The sequence below is a fragment of the Amblyomma americanum genome, chromosome 1 (genome assembly GCF_052857255.1).
Source record: "Amblyomma americanum isolate KBUSLIRL-KWMA chromosome 1, ASM5285725v1, whole genome shotgun sequence".
Classification (NCBI taxonomy): Eukaryota; Metazoa; Arthropoda; class Arachnida; order Ixodida; family Ixodidae; genus Amblyomma; species Amblyomma americanum.
In genome coordinates, this window is record NC_135497.1 from 111,395,314 (window position 1) to 111,416,495 (window position 21,182).

Sequence of the window (21,182 nt, forward strand, 5' to 3'; positions counted from 1 at the left end):
ACAACAGTAAGAGGACTATAAATCAAATTTAGCAAATATTTAGAGCCTTTCATTAGCAGTTAAAGCCTGATATTACCCAGTTTGTGCACCCGAAGCAGAATCCATGAAAACCAGGATAAACCCAATTCCTGCTCAAAAATTGCCTTCAAGAGAAATGTAGTTTTCCAGTGCAACAGGCTGAAGCTACCTTATAGAAACTCGCAGATGTCTTGCACCTCGAAGCAATGAATAAACTGGCCAGGTGATGGTTTCCATGTCGTTGCATGGCATGAATTACTGTAGAAGACACCGTTTTCTTTATTCTCTTTTACAGCGCAGTTGCGGCTAATACCAATTTCACAAACTGCCAGCAAGAGCCCAGTGCTACAGAATCCGCCTCGTTTGAAGAGTTGCAATCCCAGTAGCACTGCTAGGAGTTACCTTGCCTTTGTAAAATACCTACAAAGACCATTCAATTCAAAGGGCCTCGATTACAATGTTCAACAAGAGCTTCCCTAGCACTGCCAAAGCTCAAGTGCTGAATGAGGTGGTTGTATGGGTACAAACATCCCACTCAGTGATGATACAATTAGAAAAGGCACTACCCACCTGTAAGTGTTGAAACTGGCCCCTCCTATGCATTAAAAGTAGACACGTGCAGTGCCCACAACCATCCTGTTCATTACCCGATTGACATTTTCAGTGGGCTTCAGCACCTTTTTAGCAGTTGTCTCAAAGCAGTATGTTGGTGAAATTTCTTTTTCTCATTAGCTTTGTGGAGCACTTTCTGTTGCAATGGTATAAACAGGAAGGCAATATGCAGTTCTGCAGCAACACTTCAGACTATGATGCAACACACAGCAAGCACTTACCTCAAAGATGAGTAGATTACTCAGAGGAAATAATGTGGTGGCTGGATATGGTCTTAAAAAAAAAAAGCTGCTTTGTAACACGGCTTTTCTATATGGCCAACGAAGTTGTTACTCATTTATACATACACTTCATTAATTACTGACAAGGCGCGTCAGTAGGAATACTTTATTTGGCACGGAAGTCCTGGCCAACGTGGGTCTAATGCGACTCTGCTTGTAGGCCAAGGTAGAGACTTGTGGGCACAATCTTGAGCCAGCAGCCTGGAACAGGGAATAGGTGCCTTGGACCAGAGAATGCCGCGCCATACAAGGTCGGCTGCTGCAGTCCCTCCACTAGCGTCAGTCATACACAGGGTTGGATGCCATGAAAAGAGAAAGTATGCAAGCTCAGAACAATAAAATGCAACTAATAAACCACTAAGAGAAAACCACAAACATACACAAAAAATGGAATGCATATGAGAGAAAAAGATAAGGACATCCAACTGTAGCAGCAGCCCACGCACTCCTGTAGTGGCTTTGCGTATGCACATTACAAAGATCCTCAAAAAAGGATAAAAGGAACATTGTTTGAGATGTGCCGGGGTAACCACACACAAAAAGAAGTGTGTACAAGGCAGAGAACAGAAATGAATGAAAATAGTCAAGACAAACAATGAAAGGGTTTCAGAAAGGCTTCTGACGCTGGCACACAGGAGGTCACAAGCTCCATATGCTAAACCTAAAACCTTAAAGGGGCGGAGGCATCAAATTTTTGGTTGGAGTGTTCCTAGTTTCAAACATAGCATACTCCCACCAGGCGCATGATACGTGCTCTGCGATTCAAATATGCGCATTAAATATTATCGCATTATTTATACTGAGCGATTTCGGTTTGAGTGTTGGGGTGCGTTACAACGTCACTCCCGAGGAACAGCAGCAACCCTGGTCATGTGGGCTCCAAAAGTAGTGCCACAGGGACCGCCGCATCGTCTGCTCTAGTACACATGCTGCGCATACCAGGGCCTTTGGAAATGCCGGCCAGTACTGCGATATGCTTTATTTTCGAGTACTTCAAATATTAAAACAGATATTTGAAATTACAATACAAACATGTTTCCACAAAATGAAGTGATGAAAAGAAACATTTCACACAAATATTTTATTCCTCCTCATCATTTATCACATCCTAAAGCTTATTCAGCATCTCAATGAATGAGGGGAAATCATGTAGAATAGTACAATTCGTCTTAGCCATAACTGTGTTCAGGAAAAAAACATGACAGCTTGACTTTGTAAGCTGCCGAACGACAATATTTCGGCTTTTCACTTCTTGGCCTCTTGGCAAAGATCATAGCACCGAAGCGCGGCCTTGTGGTAGAGTATCCGCCTCACATTCGGGAGGGTCCATTCCCAGCGCCGCCGGGTACCCACCGGTTTTTTAATGGTACAAGATTTCCCCCGCCATGGTGCTCGTCTCATCTAGGGTGAGATGCTTGGGAAAAGGGTCTTCGACCAAACCGTTGCCTTGACGGATCAGAGATAAGTTCTGCCGTCAAGCAACCCTAAATCCGCCTCGTGAGGTAGAAGCCCATATTTGTGGTGTATGATGTGGTGTGGCATTGTTGAGAAACAAAATGACACAAAAAATCGATGAACAGCAGCTTAAGCTACTACAAGAGTGAGAGCATTAACAAGACGACCTCTTCCACACTCCCTTGTGACACCTCCAGCCGTGGAATGCTGCCCCAGATGCAGTATTCTTGACGGTAGCTAGCCCACTTAACTCTTGTGTATGGGTTTCACCACACTGGAATCCCTGGCCGTAATGGACCCACAGATGCTGGCATATTTCAACTAGGAATCTGTGCAGCAATTTCAGCAGCTGTTTCCCTTCTGACTAGACGAAAAGTGCCTGACTGATCCAGACTCTTAGATTTGGAAGTTTGTTAAAGTTATGCTCACAAGTTTTTGCTTTCTTTTAATGGTTCATAAGAGTGGTGGCCATATGTGCTGACATTACATGTGCTTTCACAGAAGAAACAAACAACTCTACTTTAAGAAAATTCTGGAAAATTTCTAAATGCAACACTCTGCATGCTTTCAGGGGCTTCATTGTACTGCAAAAGAATATTTCAGGCTTTCAAGAAGGAACCCTTGAACAAGGGGGCTGACAAAGGTTGGTAGTTTGCTCATCACTGAGAAGCACTGCCTTTCCAATGAAGGCACACTGGCATCCCTTCCGATAGCAGCAATGCCACAGGACAAGCACCAAGCGATTTTCACAAAAAGTAACAGCTTTTTATGGCCTCGTCATCACAGCTCAAACTGCAGAGAAACTAGCCTCTGTTTCTGCAATAGCCTACAAGATTGACGAGGCCTGAGAGCAAGATTTACAGATCCATTTTGATGCCATACTAGGGTGGCGTGGCACCTCGCATCAGTATAATGAAAGTGCATGAATTTTGCACATTACTATGACTACCGCTTATTCCACAGAAAATACTTTTGAACGTAGCTGTGTCTATTCATATGCACCAGACGAAATTTAATGAGGAGTGCGGGAACCTGTACAGAACCAACCAGTATATACAACGCTCACTTAATTGAAGACAGGAAAAAGACAGCTAAAACAGACAGGCTGTCATGCCTAAGACTCGTTAGAAGCAAAAATATGTCATGCCAATGAGAACGGACCGTGTGCTGGACACTCACAGTATCGTTAAAACTAGCGGCAGACCCCTGCGTTAATTTCAGTCCGTCTTTTTTCTAGACCTGGCCGCTTTCTTGATGGTATCCCTCACAATTCCCCGATTTTTCCAGGTAAACGAAATTCCTCTGACAATTCTAGGTTACTAAACACCCTTTAAAACCGTCACAGCCCTTCAAAAAAATACAGTAGAGCCTTGCTGTTCGGTTCTTGGTTTGTGTAATCTGCAGTATCACAGAACCAGAAATTATGCGTGTTGTTCTATATTTATTCACAATACAAATCCTGGATAAATTTTTTAAACGATTCCCTGGTATGCATGTTCATAATTTTGCCAAACTCTGACCATATGATGCTTAGTTTGGTTTGATTTATGGGGGGTTTAACGTCCCAAAGCGACTCAGGCTATGAGAGACACCGTAGTGAAGGGCTCCGGAAATTTCGACCACCTGGGGTTCTTTAACGTGCACAGACATCGCACAGTACAAGGGCCTCTAGAATTTCGCCTCCATTGAAATTCGACCGCCGCAGCTGGGATCGAACCCGCGTCTTGGTCCAGCAGCCGAGCGCCGTAACCACTCTGCCACCATGGCGGCTGACCATATGATGCATTCAGAGACCAAGAGAAAATGCCAGCCAAGCTAGTCATCATTTTTTGGATGCTTTGCCCACATGCACATGAGCACTGCGGAAAAGACGCCGCTGCTGCCCTGCACAAAGGCAAGACCACAAAGCATCTTAAGAGCAGCTGCGGCTCTTCCACAATGCAGAAGTGTAACGGGACAAAGTATCTGAAAACGGTAAGAAATAGTTGACAGACTGAACGTGCCATGAAACTTCAGCCCCATAGAAAAAAAAAATATGAAAACAACTTGCAAGCGCTAGAAAAGGAACTTTTCAAAATTTGTGCCAGCAAATTCACAAAAGTTTTAATGAAGTGAAAGTGCCAATAAATGCCAGGAACTAGGAAATGGTGCAAAACCTGGACATAGAGACAATCACGTGCAGACCAGCAAAAAAATTTTTCGTAGGTGCTAATTCAAGCTTGTTGCTAAAACATTGCATTCATAACATCAAAAAAAATATATAAAGGGGGAAAAAGGGGGGCCTTTGCCTTAAAGATGCAAAAAGCCTTGTCTCGTACCATTTGCAGACGCTATCATGTCAGGATTTCGCATTCATTGAAAAGCAATGTGCAATCACCTTGAAATCAGTGTGCGGCAGACTAGCCAGCAATTAAATTACTGTAATAAAATTACTTTTCTCGGTAATTTCTAATGTAATTCATTACTTTTGTGACCTGGTAATTTAGTAATGTAATGAACTACTTTCAAGCAGTAATTTCACGGAAAAGTAATTAATTACTAGATATTACTTTTGCTGCGTACCGAGTCTATGCTTCTCGTATCTGCTATACTTTGGCCTCGCGTTTGTGGAGACGAGCATATTGCCACACTGCTGACATTCTGCCGGCGCCACCTGGTGGCCGAACGTCTTCTTTTGTCTCGAATGAACACGGCGGTTCGGCAAGCCTCGCCCCAGTAAACGGCTGTGTTTCCTGCTTCTTGCTACGTTTGTCGGTGACAATATACAAAGCAAAGATGCAGTTTATGGGGGTTTAACATCCCAAAGCAAGCGGCTCGGGCTATGAGGGACGCCATAGTGAAGGGCTCCGGGAATTTTGGCCACGTGGGGTTCTTTAACATGCACCGACATTGCACAGTACGTGCGCCTATAGCATTTCTTCTCCACCGAAATGAGACTGCTGCGGCTGGGATCAAACCAGAGTCTTTCGGGTTAGCAGCCGAGCACCATATAACCAATGAGCCACCGCGGCAACTCCCAAAGCAAGAATAAATTACGGAGGCGACTAGAGACTACTTCCATGCTTTGAAGGCGAAAAACATTCACTTTTTAATTTATATTGTTTCCTTCCTTTCTAGTGACACACCTACTCATTAGCATAGTCATAGGGCAACACATACATTAAATGAATCATTACTCGCCGCGAAGAAACGCGGTTTTGTGGCCCATGGGTCGCGCGCGATTGCCTCGCAATCTGAAGGCCCTTGGTTCAATTCTCTGCACCCTCGGAAGAAATTTTTCTCTTTGCTGATGATGTCACTGGGGCTGTGGACCACTTTTCCTGGGAATCGACAACAACGCCGGGTATCGACGTTAATGTGCCACTTAAGGCTCTTGCCTTAAAAGCGCGCAACCAGTAATAGCCAGCACCCCAGGGAAGCGGCGCATGCGGACAAGAGGTGATGTGCACGCAGGCATCAGCACTGCCTTTGTGAAGAGTCTGCATATAGTTACAGGACTGCTACGTATCTTCCTACACTGCATATGGTCTCACACACAAACGCACTGCATGGGCACCAGAAGAGCTCCATGACCAAGGTATGCCATATGGCACCTTCACGCAGATGCACTGCGAGTGCTTGAGCAAGTACTTTAACGTTGCCACACTGACAAGAAGTCTCAACTGACACTTCTAAGAAAGTTGGTTGTGAGTTGTTGGTCTTGTGTGGCCTCATTTGAGGCCCTATTTCTAACTCAAGGGCAACACAGGCAACAGCGCCCCAGCGACATGCAATTTACTTCCACCAACTTGCCTACAGAACAAATCAATTGAACATCAGCAGAATTGGCAGCTTCTCTGCGCCCCTGTGCACTTCTGGCATGATGCGTGGATAAGCAGTCAATGTACTCCCGCTGTTTACGCGGATGACCAATTCTTCAAAATCAGGATGGTGGGACCATATTACACATTGAATGATGTACTTCTGCTTGAAGAGTGATATGAGAAAGACCATCTACATCAGCAAAGTGGCTGTTCAAATTGACTAAAGAGGGGCAAAATATCCAACACCCATTTTCAAGCTCAGTGGCAGTGCAAACAAAAAACTAGAAATTTTGCATAAACTATGACCAATTGCACAACATTTTAGCATCAAAACTAAGTAATTTTCATTACTTAAGGCAGGTAATTGTAATGTCATGTCATTACTTTTTGATAGCAGTAATTTGTAATGTAATTTAATTACTGCTGTGAGATTTCTAGGAAAGCAGTCAGTAATGAAATTTAATTACTTTTCAAAAGTAATTTTGCCATGTATGGTGTGTGGTCAGCGGCTGCTTAGGGAACTTGTCAGTGTCCTTAAGTTCTTACCTAAACGATGATACACCATCCAATTTCCTACATGTGGCAAAAAGTATGGTGGGGCAGCCTAAAAGAATGTAAACAATTAAGCCCCTGCCTGTGCCACTAGGTATAACAAGCTTTCCTACATGTGACAATGTTCACGAGAAAAAGGAATATTGTGACAGACGACAAAGCTGGCAGTGGTGTGGTACAGAGCACTCACTACAGAGCATTCAGCCATTCCCTCCATGCAAATCATATCTCTTCCATCGTTCATTGCGCCTCACTCTTTGGCCGGCCACCACGTAACAATATTATACACCACACAGCACTTGCATGGAGAGAATGGCCAAGAGCATTTTACATTTGGTTTTCATGTTAAAGGAGTATAGGCACGTAATTGTGGTGGCATGTTTTCTTCTCTACAATGATGTGGAAAATACTACTACACATGAATCACCATGTAATATTTGCCCATGGCCGCTAAATAATTTATAATTTTTTTTTCTGTCAGGCTGTTTCGATTACAACAGCCGAACAATGGCGGCGACGTCAAAGAGTGCTTTTGTGTCACGTGAGGCATGGAAAAACGCCCATATAATCACTGCTTCATTGTTATAATTTACTGCAGTGCTGAAGCCAGCCTTCCTCAAGAGCCGGAATGACAATTAATGCGGAAGCAGTGATTATATTGCAGTTTTTTCATGCCTCACGTGACCTGTAGGCACACGGCGTCACAGTCCTCATTTGGCTATTGAAACTGAGATCGAAACAGCACGAGAAAGAAATGTGATTATAAATTAATTAGTGGTTATAGAAGAATACCAGGTGGTAATCCATGTTTAGCAATGCCTTACGCATCATTACAAACAAAAAAACAAGCACCCGAAAGTTAGGTGTCTATACTCCTTCAATTCTTTAGACCCACCATTCTGCTCACTGCTTTGCAGTTCACCTCCTGAGTGACTTAGCGATATCACGTGTGAATCGCAGATTACTAAGGTGTTCTCCATTAACTCTTACCCCCAACTGTTCCCAATCCAGACCTCGGAGCACAGCAGGTATTCCTAAATACCTTCTGTTTACAGGAGGTATTTCGTTGCAGAGCAGGCATTGTGGATATTCATTTTTTTTTTTGCATGACTGGTGAAGTATTAGACACTGCAGTCCAAGACTTCTTCAGCATAGTTTGTTATTGACACTCTTGCTTCCATCATTGGCAAAACCCCATCCAACAGAAGCAATGCCGACATGGAAGCTGGAAACAGCTAAGCCCGTGCTGTTGGAGAAACTGCATGCGCGCTAGACATTTGCCTGTTCACTCAAATACGGCCTAAAAGAGCAGCTGGGACACGGGACCTGGCTTACATGCCTTCGAAGCTGCACTAGTACCTATGTGATATAAAGGTTTCACCTGCGCATTCTTTGAAATGCCTCAGGTATCATCTTTTACCAGGTCAACGGATATACTCAGGCTCCTTTCAGTTTGGGCATATTGTTACGTGGCGACCAGCCGAATAATAAGCGGCGATGAACGATGGCAGTGAGATGATTTTAATGGCCGCTCGCCTATAGCGCGACCTTCCTGTTCCCGCGCCACTGCCAGCTTTGTCGTTTTCATGACGCTAGCCAGAGCTGCCGAGCGATCGTCCTGATAGTGAATAGAAGACACCGACAGAGAGATGCACTCAGTGGAGATGGGTTCGGAGGACGGTACAACAGAAATGGAAGGGGGAAGTGCTGGCCGCCACAATGAAAGATATGTGTGAATGAATCCTGGTCCATGAAGCTTCCAGGTCACAGGTCGCCAGGAACCGACGGCCGAAGCCCTTGGACGCACCGAATGGCATGGGCAGGGCGGTGGTGTCGTCACGTGTGGGCGGCGTCTCAGGTCGCCGCAGCGTAGTCATGTCAACATGTCTTGTGGTCAGGGCAGGGGACGGGGATGGGGTGAGCAGCGAGGTCGGTTTAGGTCCGGCGGGCTGGGGCACAGGCGGGTGGGGCAAACCAGGTGCACACGGCCGGCGGAGGACTCCGAAGCTCCAGGATTAGGATGGGGATGATACCACCCATCTCACACCAAATGTTATGTAGCGACCAGCCGAATAATAAGCGGTGATGAATGATGGCAGTGAGATGATTTTAATGGTCACTCGCCTATAACGCGACCTTTCTATTCCTGCACCATTGCCAGCTTCGTCGTCTTCGTGACAATATTGCCGCTTTGCACATAGTTTTTCCGCAGTGCCACGAGGTACGCTTTAATGAGGTTTTACTGTACCTGTGAGTACTAAGGTTGCTGAATTTGATGCGTCTCAATGTGAAATCTGAACCGATTCTACACCTCCTGCACTCATACGCCCATGAGCCAACTATAAAACCGAAGTTCTGATCTATTGCTATGCGGTGCGTTTAGAACAGGTGCTACCCTTGATGGTATCACAGATAACTTTGACCACAATGGCAACACAGGCATCAAAAGCTGCCTCCAAACTATAGCTCTCCACCATTCATGGCATGTTTTCCACTGCTCTACTGTCTTTTTCCACAGTGGCCCACTCATAACTCACCTCAGTTCTGACTGCGGGGCCAATCCAGCAAACAAGCCTTACGCAGTGCTGTTCGGATGGACCTTATGCCCATGCCACTGCTCTAATTACACCCCACCACTTTCGCTCGGCCCCATGGCGACATTCCTAACAGAGGTGGGGGAAGAAGGAAGTTGGAGCACCACGAAAGCCAAATGTACAACAAGGACGTAGTGAAGTGGCCTCGCTCAAAAGCTCTTGCCCTCAGCTCAAACAGCACAGGTACTTCTGGTTGAGCTTACAACTTTGTCATGCCCGAGCTGACAGCTCACCAGCCACACACATCGAAACAAATTTTTAATTACATATGCCAACAATGCCGCATCTATTAAGATATGGAAGATGATGTTAAGCCACCTATGCTCTAACCAACCCAAAATTCTTACCACTGTTAAGTAGATGACCTCGATTCTCTTTGGCAATACATCCAGCTCATTACTGTTCACAGCTATGGTAAATTGTCATTTTTGCCTCTCAATTTTCTCATCAAGAGGCACAAGGGCAATTGGTTAACTGTCTGGTTCTTGGGACCAAGTGACATTAAGCAATCACTACAAGCTCTAGGCAAACACTCCCTGAAGGGGCCACCGAAAATCTCGCACCAAAGTTGCAAATTATACTGTTTGAAAGGGCACTACTTTTTTTTATTTATCTGTACCTCAAAGGCCTACAAGGGAGTAGTACATGTGGGGTGGGCTCACATGTATTAAAACCTCCTGTCACAGAATTTTTTCAGAAAAGGCAAACTGAAGAGCTAAAAACATAACAATGCGGAAAACGGGGACTTGAAGGATAGAAAACACAGGACAAGCGCTTGTTCTGTGTTTTCTACCCTTGAAGTCCCCGTTTTCCGCACTGTTAATTTTTTTTAATATGTATCACCAACTTTCCTACCTTATCGTGTTGAAGAGCTAAACTATTCATCCACATCCGTGAGGTTTTTTTTGCTCCCATAATTCCTACTGCACTAGAAGCCGTGTGTTGGTGCTTGAATCTGAATGCCACACACCCATATGCATGCAGCACACATCCTTTACCTGCATAGCACCACGCAAGATCATGTCAATGCCCCATTTGGGGACAAGGGGTACAAGCACACAGAACAGTAGGAACAAAACGCAAACACTAATGTTGTGTGAGTCACTCCTGTGCTCTGTCTTTTTTGGACTGCATGTCTCAAGATGAACAACACCTTCCCCATTTTCCTCAAAAAATGAAACAACAAACATCTACTCCTAACTTGCGAAAACAAAACGACAAACATAGAAGGAAGAACATAAACATGTCTCGTCCTTGTCTTTCCATGTATTTTTCAATTATGGTAACTACTTCCTTGTTCAGCTACCTGTCCTACCTACATTCGTCTGAGTTTCGCCTCTCGCCACTGATTGTCTCTAGGGTTACAAACGTTGCCAGTTTCACAGCAGGAGGCCCACTTTCAAAATTATAATTTGCTAGATCCGTGACAGCCTAGTTGATTTGTTCAGTATACAGGCAGGCTTTGTTCAATTGGGGTCTGCAGGTGAAAGCTGTTGTCTTAATAATGAATTTTCCCACATTTCCTTTTTTTCTTCTTTCTATGTAATGGCTAGGACAAAAAACTGTCGCCCACCCAATGCAAAGGAAGTAGTCACATAATCATAAGGTCTCTTCCATTTGGCTGCACTTTCTGCATTAGTTCAAGAAGTGCAGCACGAGTTCTAGGCTGGCTTGCACTCGCCGAAATGGAAGCGCAGCTGCGGTGCAGCAGTATGGCGGTGCCCATGTGCAGGTCGAAGAAGAGGAGAAGGTGTGGCACTAGTTATTTAAAGAAATAATGATAGTTCTTTGTTGAAAGGTTTATGGTTTATAGGGGTTTAACGTCGCAAAGTGACTCAGGCTATGAGGGATGCCATAGTGAAGGGCTCTGGAAATTTCGACCACCTGGGGTTCTTTACCATGAACTGACATCACAGTACACGGGCATCTAGAATTTTGATAGAGGCAAAATTCTAGGGGCCCGTGTACTGTGCGATGTCAGTGCACGTTAAGGGAGCATAGAGACCTAATTTTGGTGGCATATTTTCTTCTTTATAATGAAGCGGAAGACACTACAATGCATGAATCACGATGTGGTATTCGCCTACGACCGCTAATTAATTCATAATCGAATTTTTCTGTCATGCTGTTTCGGTTTAAACAGCTGAATGAGAGCTGTGACGACAAGGAGAGGTTTTAGGTCATTAGAGGCATAGAAAAACTGCGATATAATTGCTGCTTTATCATTTTAACCCATTCGCTTCCGCCGCTTCATCCGCGTTCCGCGCGCTGCCATCCGCGACATTTTTTGAGCGCGCGGCGCGACCGATGTCGCTGCAAACAAACCGCGATAACTTGCGCTAGAAAAGTCATAGCGCAAAAAAAATGGTTTTATTTTGCTCTCAAAGCACGCACACATTTTCAGAATTAGAAGTTCTTTCGCGTATGATAAATTTTAAAACACTCTGGCATGTGAAGTGCGACGTTACATTTTTCACACTCCCAACGGCTTTCACTTCTCTTCCCCTGTGCTTTGCAGACCACACATCTTCGAGATGGATTTTCCTTCACAGCATTGGGGAGTATCTGGCGAGGAAAATGCGCCCACTCAGAAGCTTCTAGCCGCATCGGTGATGGAGCCACAGCTGGTTTCCCTCTGCGCTGATATCCTGGCAAAACAGTTTCTTCGACGATCTGTTCGACAAGGTCCACCTTCCAATCCGCGTAGGACATTTTTTTCCCGGTTGCTTTTTGGAACAAGATATAGCTGTTATAAACAGCTAAATCCATAACATAAAAAAAAATTTTCCTGTATCCTTTGGCGTATCTGCGCATTATAGGGAAGGAAGCCAGCTGCTGATCATGACGGTCAACGCCTCCCATGCCTTTATTATAGTCAAGCACAACACGAGGTTTCCGGATCGGTTGACCATCTTTTGTTTTTTTCGACGAGTCAGTGAAGTCTGCAGCAGCGTGGACAGTGGAGAGCATTGTCACTGGCTTTTTGTCCTGCCATTTTGCAGCCATGATGCCATGGGAAAACACAGTGGAGCACTCACCCCGTTGCAAGTTCAATTTCTTGAAATCTTTGGGCATGTTTTTTCGGTGCAATCTCGCTGTACCAACAGCATTGGATCCTGAATCTTTGACACGCAGAAACAGGGCCGGAGAACTATACCAATTGTCCACAAAAATGGTATGGCCATTTGGTAGGTACTCGCTTGCAAGTTCAATAACAACGGCCTCGCTGCACAACATTCCAGCCGTCGCAGGCGACTTGTCGCTCTTTCCGGTGTATATCGCAAACTTGAGGCAGTATCCACTGGTCGATTCGCAGATCTTGTAAAATTTTATACCGAAGCGTGCTCTCTTCGACGGGTTGAACTGCACAAAGCAGAGTCGGCCTCGAAACTTCATGAGACTCTCATCCACTGCCAACTGATGTTCTGGATAATAGGAACTGGAGAAAGCTTCCAAGACATACTCTAACACTGAGCGCAACTTCCACAGCTTATCCCCTTGTGCTTGGCCGCTACTGTCCGAGAAATGCAGGTATTTACAAAGGGCTTGATAACGCTGCCTTGGCATCAGGGATGGGAAGAACGGTGTGCTAATTACCGATCTGTGTGCCCAATATGACTGAATTGTGTTTTTCTTGACTTGGCCCATAAGTACACAGACGGCGAAGAAAACCTTCATCTCACCTGGTGTTGTGGGAAACCAAGAGCGATCGGGCGCTGAAGCCTGTTTCAGAACAGCAAATGCGTTCGTTTCATCAGCGATCATCTGCCAGAAGTCTTCGCCGATCAAGCAGTTGAACGACGTCAAAGCTGTCGGATTTGCAGAGAGGGCTAACTGAACAGTTCTCTTCATCCCTGAATTCCCACTGAACAAACACTGTTCCACTTTCTTGTCGCTGTCAGTCGGATTCCACTTCCAGTCTTCTAACTTCGGTGCTTTTGCAGGCGGCGCGCAATCCACATCTGATGAGTTTGACTCGGCGTCAGAGCCGACATCGTCGTCGGACGAGTCACTTTCAGAATCACTGCTTTGCAGGTCATCTACAACTACAGTGTCGTCGCTGTCCTCATCATCACTCGCAAATAGAACCGATTCAATCTCTGCCTGCGTGAGAGCCTTGCCTCGCCGCGTCGCCATGTTTGACTCAGAAATGCGGGCTTGGAAAATACCACGTGGAAAATACTTTTCTCCTTGCAAATATTTGAGAATCTTGCAGACAACTATCTCCACCTGGTGTAAAAATTAGTAAACAAAAACCAGGAAACATTTTCATGTAGCGCCATCTCTTATTTATTGCGATAACTAACGGTTTTCAGTCGGACGGCGTTTCGCCGTCTTTTGCCACTTCGGCCCTTTCTCCACCGGACGGCGAATCGCCGTCTTTTGACGCGAATGGGTTAATTTACTGCACTGCTCAAGCCAGCCTTCCTCAAGAGGAGGAATGACAACAACTGTAGAAGCACCAATTATATAGCAGTTTTTCAAGGCTCACATGACCTACAAGCTCTATTTAAGGTCACAGTCATCGTTCAGCTGTTGAAACAAACTGAAACAGCACGAGAGAGAAATTCAGTTATAAATTATTTAGCAGGCGTAGGAGCATACCACTAGTATTCCGTGTATAATAATGCCTTACACCTCATTACAAAAAAAGATTGGTTTGGTTTACGGCGGATTAACATCCCAAAGTGACTCAGGCTATGAGGAACACTGTAGTGAAGGCCTCCGGAAATTTCGACCACCTGGGGTTCTTTAATGTGCACTGACATCACACAGTACACGGGCCTCTAGAACTTCGCCTCCATCAAAATTCGACCCCCATGGCAGGGATCGAACCCATGTCCTTCGGGTCAGCAGCTCCCTTAAAGAACACCAGGTGGTCAAAATTTCCGGAGCCCTTCACTACGGCATCCCTTATAGCCTTAGTCGCTTTAGGATGCTAAACCCCATAAATAATAATAATAATAATAATAATAATAATAATAATAATAATAATAATAATAATAATAATATTAATAATAACTTGTTTATTTCCATCAGTGATGGGGGAGACTGCGGATAAAAGCCGCTTGACAACAAGCGACTTGACTGAAGCCCGCAGCCTCCCTACAAAGCAGGCAGCGATAGGACAACAACAACAACAAAAAAAAAAACTCGCAGAAAGCACAATATTAAAAATTAATGCACGCACACTTGATAGTCACAACAGGTAAACATAACAAAAGGCAAGATAACACTTTTAGTTGTTATTGTAAGCAAGGATTGTTAATGAAATGTTGGCGTAGGGTTCGTACAGAAATCGTATGCAAATCTATACCTGATTTGTGAAATGAATTTAAAAGGGTTGGCAGTGTGTATGACACTTTTTACCTGGAATAATTTACCCGCGCAGTGACCACTTTCCACGGTTCTGTGTAACGGGTGGTGTAGGAATGTGTGTTTTTATCGAGATCTGATAATTCATGAAAAAACTTGAGATTTTCTTTCACCTCCCGTTTGAAAGCCAGACTTAACTTATAGTTATAAAGATTAAACGCGCGTATTATGTTTGCTTTCGAAAATAGCTGTGAAGTATGGGAATGATACGGTACATTAAAAAGTGCTCGAACAATTTTTTTTTGAAGTATATGTATTCTTTCAAGATTTGTACGTGTCGTGGTACCCCATACCAATACACAATAATACAAAGAAGAAAAAAAGAGAGTATTGTAAATAAGAAGCTTTATATTGAAAGGTAATATAGCTCTGTGTCGCGCCGTCATACCAACAACACGAGATAGCTTCCCTGACACAGATTCAATGTGCGCATCCCAAAGCATACTTTGTGTGAAGATAACTCCAAGTATTTTAACACTACTATCTCTTTCGATTTTTTCGTTCTCGTAAAGAAGGGTGATTAGACTGCTGTTTATTTGCTTCGATTTCGGTCTGAAAATTACGGCTTTTGTCTTTTTTGTATTAATTTGTAGACTGTTTGCTGCGGACCATTTATGAAGGGATCTTAGAGCAGAGTTGGCTTTATTCTGAAGGCTACTAGGTTCAGGTGATGAAAAAAATATACTAGCGTCATCAGCGTATAAAATGTATTTTGCATCTCTGTAGATATGAACTAAGTCATTTATATAGACTATAAAAAGGAACGGGCCAAGAATACTGCCTTGAGGAACACCTCTGTTGATTTGTTTCAAATCTGAACGGCAGTTCTCTATTTGTACATATTGATGGCGATGATCTAGGTACGATTTTATGAGATTTTGACTGTGTCCTCGAACGCCGTAAGTCTCAAGCTTTTCAAGTAATATGGAATGATGGATTCAATCAAATGCTTTAGTGAAATCTATGTAAAGGCCGAGCACAAAATTCTTGTTGTCAAACTGCGACAGAATAAATTCTTTTTGCTCAAGTAGTGCTAATTCCGTCAATCGGCCTTTTCTAAATCCAAACTGGGCAGAGGAAATAAGATTATGCTTATCAAAAAAATTAGACATTTGCATATGTATTAGCTTCTCTAATCCCTTGGATAGCACCGGTAAAATGGAAATAGGCCTGTAATTTTTGATATCGTTTACATCACCTTTCTTAAACAGGACCGAAACTCTTGCAATCTGCATCCTCCTCGGAAAGATAGCGCTCGCCAAAGACATATTAAAGATACAAGTGAGATATGGAGAAAGAATATCGAGCACATATTTGATTGGCCGGACCTGCATGCCTTCTACGTCGCAACTTGAGCTATTTTTGAGTGAAAGGAAAACTGACTGTACCTCAAGTTCCGTAAAAGGGCGAAAAAAAAGTGAAAATTGATTTCTATCAGGCAGTAATGTCGAAATATCAGTCGATGCACAACTATTGGAGTAGCCCACAAAATAATCGTTAAACGTATTTGCTAGAGCAATTCCCGATATTTCTTTGCCACCAAGAAGTAGCTTTTCTACACGCGGAGATGACCTGCGACGATTCAAGAGGGTATTTAACTTCTGCCATAAAATATCAGGTTTATTCGAGCAGCTGTCAAATTCGGCATGAAAATAGAATTTCCTATGCACTTTTAGTTTTCTGTTCAGTTTGTTTCTAAATGATTTATATTCCTTTAATACGCATGGATCCTTGGTCTTAATAAACTTGTGGTAGAGTGCATTTTTACAATTTATTTGTTTTAACAATTCGGGAGTTATCCATGGCTTTCTTATCTTTTTACCCAGTCTAAACTTCTGTTCTGGGAAATGGCGCTTATATATTCGAGAGATCTCATCAATAAGCTTGCTGTACGCGATGTCTACGCTATCTGTTTCCAGAATTTCCTTCATGTCGCAACACTGTAACTCAGCTCTGAAACTATCTAAACCAGTCTGTGTAATGGTCTGGAGGGAAACGTACTGATGCTTTTTGTTTGATATAAGATTATGTTTTCTTAACAGAAAAAATATTGGAAGGTGGTCACTTAGGTCGTATGATATTACACCACTAGCAGCGTTTGTAGAATCGGCATTTGTAATAAACAGATCAAGCAGTGTTTTGCTTTCGGTTGTGATCCTAGTTGGCGCACGGATGACATTTTCATATCCGTTTGAGGTTAAAATGGTTAGCATGGCCTTTTGCGGTGCAGAGATGGTCAACATGTCAATATTGAAATCCCCAGCAGACACCAAGTAATTACCAGTTTCTGAAGTAAATGACAGCAGTTGCTCATAAAAAGAAAAGAAGCTAGAAAGGTTTCCATGTGGTGGTCTGTAGCAAACAGAAAACGTATAGTCATTCACGCAAGCTGTTATAATTTCAAAATCATCACAGCAGATACAAAAGTCGGAAAGCAACTCGCAGTTCACATGCTCTCTTAACAACAGCATTACACCACCGCCCCGACGATTTGTTCGATTCACACTGTACGACCGGTAGGACGGAAAATTGGGCAGCTCGCGGTCATCCCTGCACCAAGTTTCACTAAGCATGACTGCATCAAACAAAAAATTAAAACCAGTGATGAAGTCATTTATGTCGGTTTCTTTGCTGTACAGCGAGCGAACGTTTAGGTGAAGGCATTTCAGTGAAACAGCATGGTGACTTGAGACAAAGGTGTTTAACTCATGCGGAAGAATATGACTGTGACTAGCCATTTTTAACAAAAAATAATCTTGACACGGTCTATAGTCAGCAGGCTTAGGTTGGAAGGTCTGACCTGTGACGCACTACTACCACAGAGTCACCGTCGGCTTTGCGCAGCAAGATTTTTCCGTTCCTGTGCCACACGTACTTGCACTCGTTTTGTTTGGCCCAATCCTTAGCCTCTCGAAGCAGTTGCCGGCTTTGACTGGTCATGTTTTCTTGGATGAACAGGTTAGATTTCTCTTCTTTTAGTTTAGATCGGTTATTCAGCCATTGATCTCTGATAGATTGCCTGATATACCGAACGATTATACCTGGTATTTTTCCAGGTTTACATGGGAGGCGGTGAATAGCGGCGACGTCTGTTTCAGCAAGTGCAGGAACCTCAATCAAACTGGCAACAGAGTTTACTTTTAGAAGCAAATTTTCATTCTCAGAAACACCAAAACCGTGAATTTCTAAATTTAGCTTCCGGTTTCTCCACTCTAAGTCGTTCAAATCTGCCTCAAGTCTTCTAGTTGCATCGTCACAAGCGCGAGTGTTCTGTTCAAGGTGTTCTAGCCTTTTCCGTATTTCTTTCGATTCTTTTTCCTGTGCAGCTAGTCGCGTCAAAATTTCGTCGTACTTGTCCGACATGAGCTGCACCGACCGTTCGATGCTTGGCACAGTTTCTTTGAGCGGCAACAACTCGTCCAACTTTTGGCTTATAACAGCTAGAATAGACCTGATATCAGTAAGTTCTTCAGCTGTCGGTCTCCCTTCTGTGCTTTCGGCATTTTTTCCATCATCTTTGCAGATAGAGCAGGTCCACTTTTGTTTGGCGGATTCAGATTTCTTTTTATACTGTTTTTCCGATATTCCGGCACATGCTCCAACATGGAAAAAGTGGCTACATTCACCACACGACAGAGACAGTTCATCCGGGCTAATAGGCTCGTTACACGCAGGACATACATTGTGCGCAGGCATAGAAGCAGAAAATGCAGCACAGAGAAACAAAAAAAAAAATTCAATTTTATGTGGCAGCAGCGGAAGAATAGACAACACACTAAGAACGAGAGCAAATTTTTACAGGGCGTGGACTAACCTGCGTAGACAGACGACAATCAACAGATGTGCCGTGTGCGCTACCGCTGCTGCCAAAAGGTTGCTGTCCTCAGGGGTCGACGGCTTTATAGCGAAGACTGGTGATGGTAGTGGCACCCAGCGGTGAAAATAGTTGGTTTCCTCAGCTGGAGATAACAGCACAGTCGAGCAATCACCCCGTGCAGCACGATAGCCGGGAGCTGGGCGTCACGTAGGCTACAGCCAGGAAGACAGCGGCCAATGAAGAATCTGCGTAGACAGGCGACAATCAACAGATGTGCCGTGTGCGCTACCGCTGCTGCCAAAACCATAACCTTTCAGCAAATAACTGTCATTTCATTAAATAACACGTGCTTCTCTGCTTCTTCGACCTACACATGGAGGAGTTGAGTGACTGTTTGAGGCGCCATAATGAAAACCTAAGCGGTAGAGTCGAGTCGCATGGGAAGCATTTCAGCGCTAATTCGCAAGTCGCCTGTGTGTATACATGCACCGACTTTTTTTCTCTACGAAATGACGATTTCCTACAGCAGGTTCATGGTAAGATTTCTTTGCGATTTGCTGCTTGAAAATTCTTCCAAGTGCTTCAGGATTTTGGTGGTCGTTGGTGTCGGCGGCATGCAGTTGGCTGCAATTTCGTGACGACAGCAAAGCTATCAGACAATCAGGCCTGCACTCGACCATTCGTTTTGGAAGCGGCCAGTGCCAAGCTGCGTTTGAACTGTCTGAACTGACGCTGCACGCTGCCGGCACCACCGTGGAACTTCTCAGAACTAGTGCAGAGTGCAGCCAAATCAAAGAATCCTATCATGACCACAATCTTAACAAGGTGGTAGTTTGGGCTTGTTGGTATAGCATATTAGAAGACACAGCGCAGCACAACGGGACAAAGAAAAGGAGCACACAGGGCGAGCGCTTATCCTGTGTGTTCCTTTTCTCTGTCGCATTGTGCTGTATTATGTCTTCTTCTAATATCACCACAATGACCTGTCACACACTGCAACAGTGCCTTGTGAGCTTTATGCACCTCACAAGCTTCCAAACAGTCAAAGGACATCAAGCACATTGTCCACAGTGTTCATCTCTTTAAGGCCTCTTTACAGCATCAGCTGTAAAAAGGTCTTAAGATTAAAGGCCTTAAAAGGAAGCTAGCTTTTCCAGTTGCCTCATGCGCTCCATGCTAGTTGGCCACCTAAGTCCAAACACCTTCCCCAAGTAAAACTGATGTTCGATGCAGGTGGCACAGCACTCATTTTAAAATTATCACAGAAGGTGGAGGGCTCACCTTGTGGTGCCTTAAAGCCTTTGCTGCCTCAGCATTTTAATGTCCCATTTGTTCAGCCTCTGCGCCAGCAAGTGAACGCCGGACTCGAAGCAGGAATCGGGAAGGCCCGTGCATACCAGAAAACTGCATGCCAGTTTTTAAAGTGCTGTTTTCTGAAATAAACATGAATTTAAAATAAGAACATGTTTCGCTCTGCAGGCACCAAAGCGTAATCGCTTATCTCGCCGCAAATTTTGTGCCTGTTTTAGAAAGCGAATTGTAACAGGAGCACACAATTGTAAAGTGCAATGAAGTCAACACTCTACAGACATTCCCAGCCGCGGGGCCACAAAAAATCGGACCGTGTACAAAACTCATCGCACAAACGGTTAGTTCAACTCACGACCGGCTTTATTAGTATTAGTAATAAAGCCGGTCGTGGTTCAACTGGACTGTTGTCAAGTTTCCCGCCTTTTTTCGGCAGCACGCAAAAGCTGGTAATTATGCGTGTTTTACATGACCATGAGTTACGTTGGGCTGGGTTGACAAAAGATATCAAGCTCAGCGCTTGCTCTTTTCCGTAGACCTGCACAGAGCTTTTGAGCAGAACTTACGATAAAACAGATGAGTCTTTCCCTCCGGGCCTTTTCGGTCCACTGGCGGGCAAGCGGGCTCCGTGCTAGTCCTGGGTTATCTGCTGACACAAAATATTCGGGCGCAAGGAAGTTGACAACGGCATGCCGAGCGTCAGATAACAGGCAATCGCTCAGTATGTGCATACCAAAAGATAGAAAGAACAAATTACTCACGTGCAACACGATCGCACGCCCTACCCGCCGACCGGCCATAGTGCTACTGAAGTCTGAAACCAATGCTCGGCTCGGCTCAAACATGACTCAAACAACACAAAAAAATAGCCGGATGTGACGTATTTTCTTCAAACCGGATGCGACGTGATGGGTTGAAATAACGCTTGCGTTATTTCGCTGTGCCAACTGTTATTCCAACTGTTTGAGGCAGGGGGGTAAAGCGCGGTGAGGAGGTTGTCATACTAAATACAAGGGGGGGGGGGGGGGGGGGTACTGCGCACAAAAAGACAAGGACAAGAAGACAACACAACAGGCGCGGTCTCGCGACTCTTCTTATCTTCTTGTCCTTGTCTTTTTGTGCGCAGTGCCCTCCCCCCCTTCTTGTATTTACCATGATTGACCGACTAGCCCAACAACGTACGCTCTTAAAGGTTGTCATACCACGGAGGAAGGAAACCATAGGAGAGGCCTAGCCGCATGACAAAAAACGTGCAGAAAGTCACGTGGTTTTGCAAGGCCTACTGGGATTTGTTGGCCGATGGCGCAGCCAATAGCAGCGTTGGGCGCAGCGGCGTCGTCTGCTTCACGCATCACCCATGTCGGCA

The 21,182-nt window shown here is 44.4% G+C and overlaps 1 long non-coding RNA gene across 1 annotated transcript; it reads right to left on the reverse strand.

The window, feature by feature from the left end:
• Positions 1–979: 979 nt before the first annotated feature.
• LOC144113454 (uncharacterized) lies at positions 980–20,706 on the reverse strand. The gene is made up of 5 exons (XR_013310802.1): positions 20,578–20,706; positions 20,383–20,462; positions 19,790–19,941; positions 18,506–18,753; positions 980–1,184 (listed from the first exon to the last, which is right to left on the reverse strand). It is a non-coding gene; the product is annotated as an uncharacterized LOC144113454 (long non-coding RNA).
• Between the last annotated feature and the right edge of the window lie 476 nt (positions 20,707–21,182).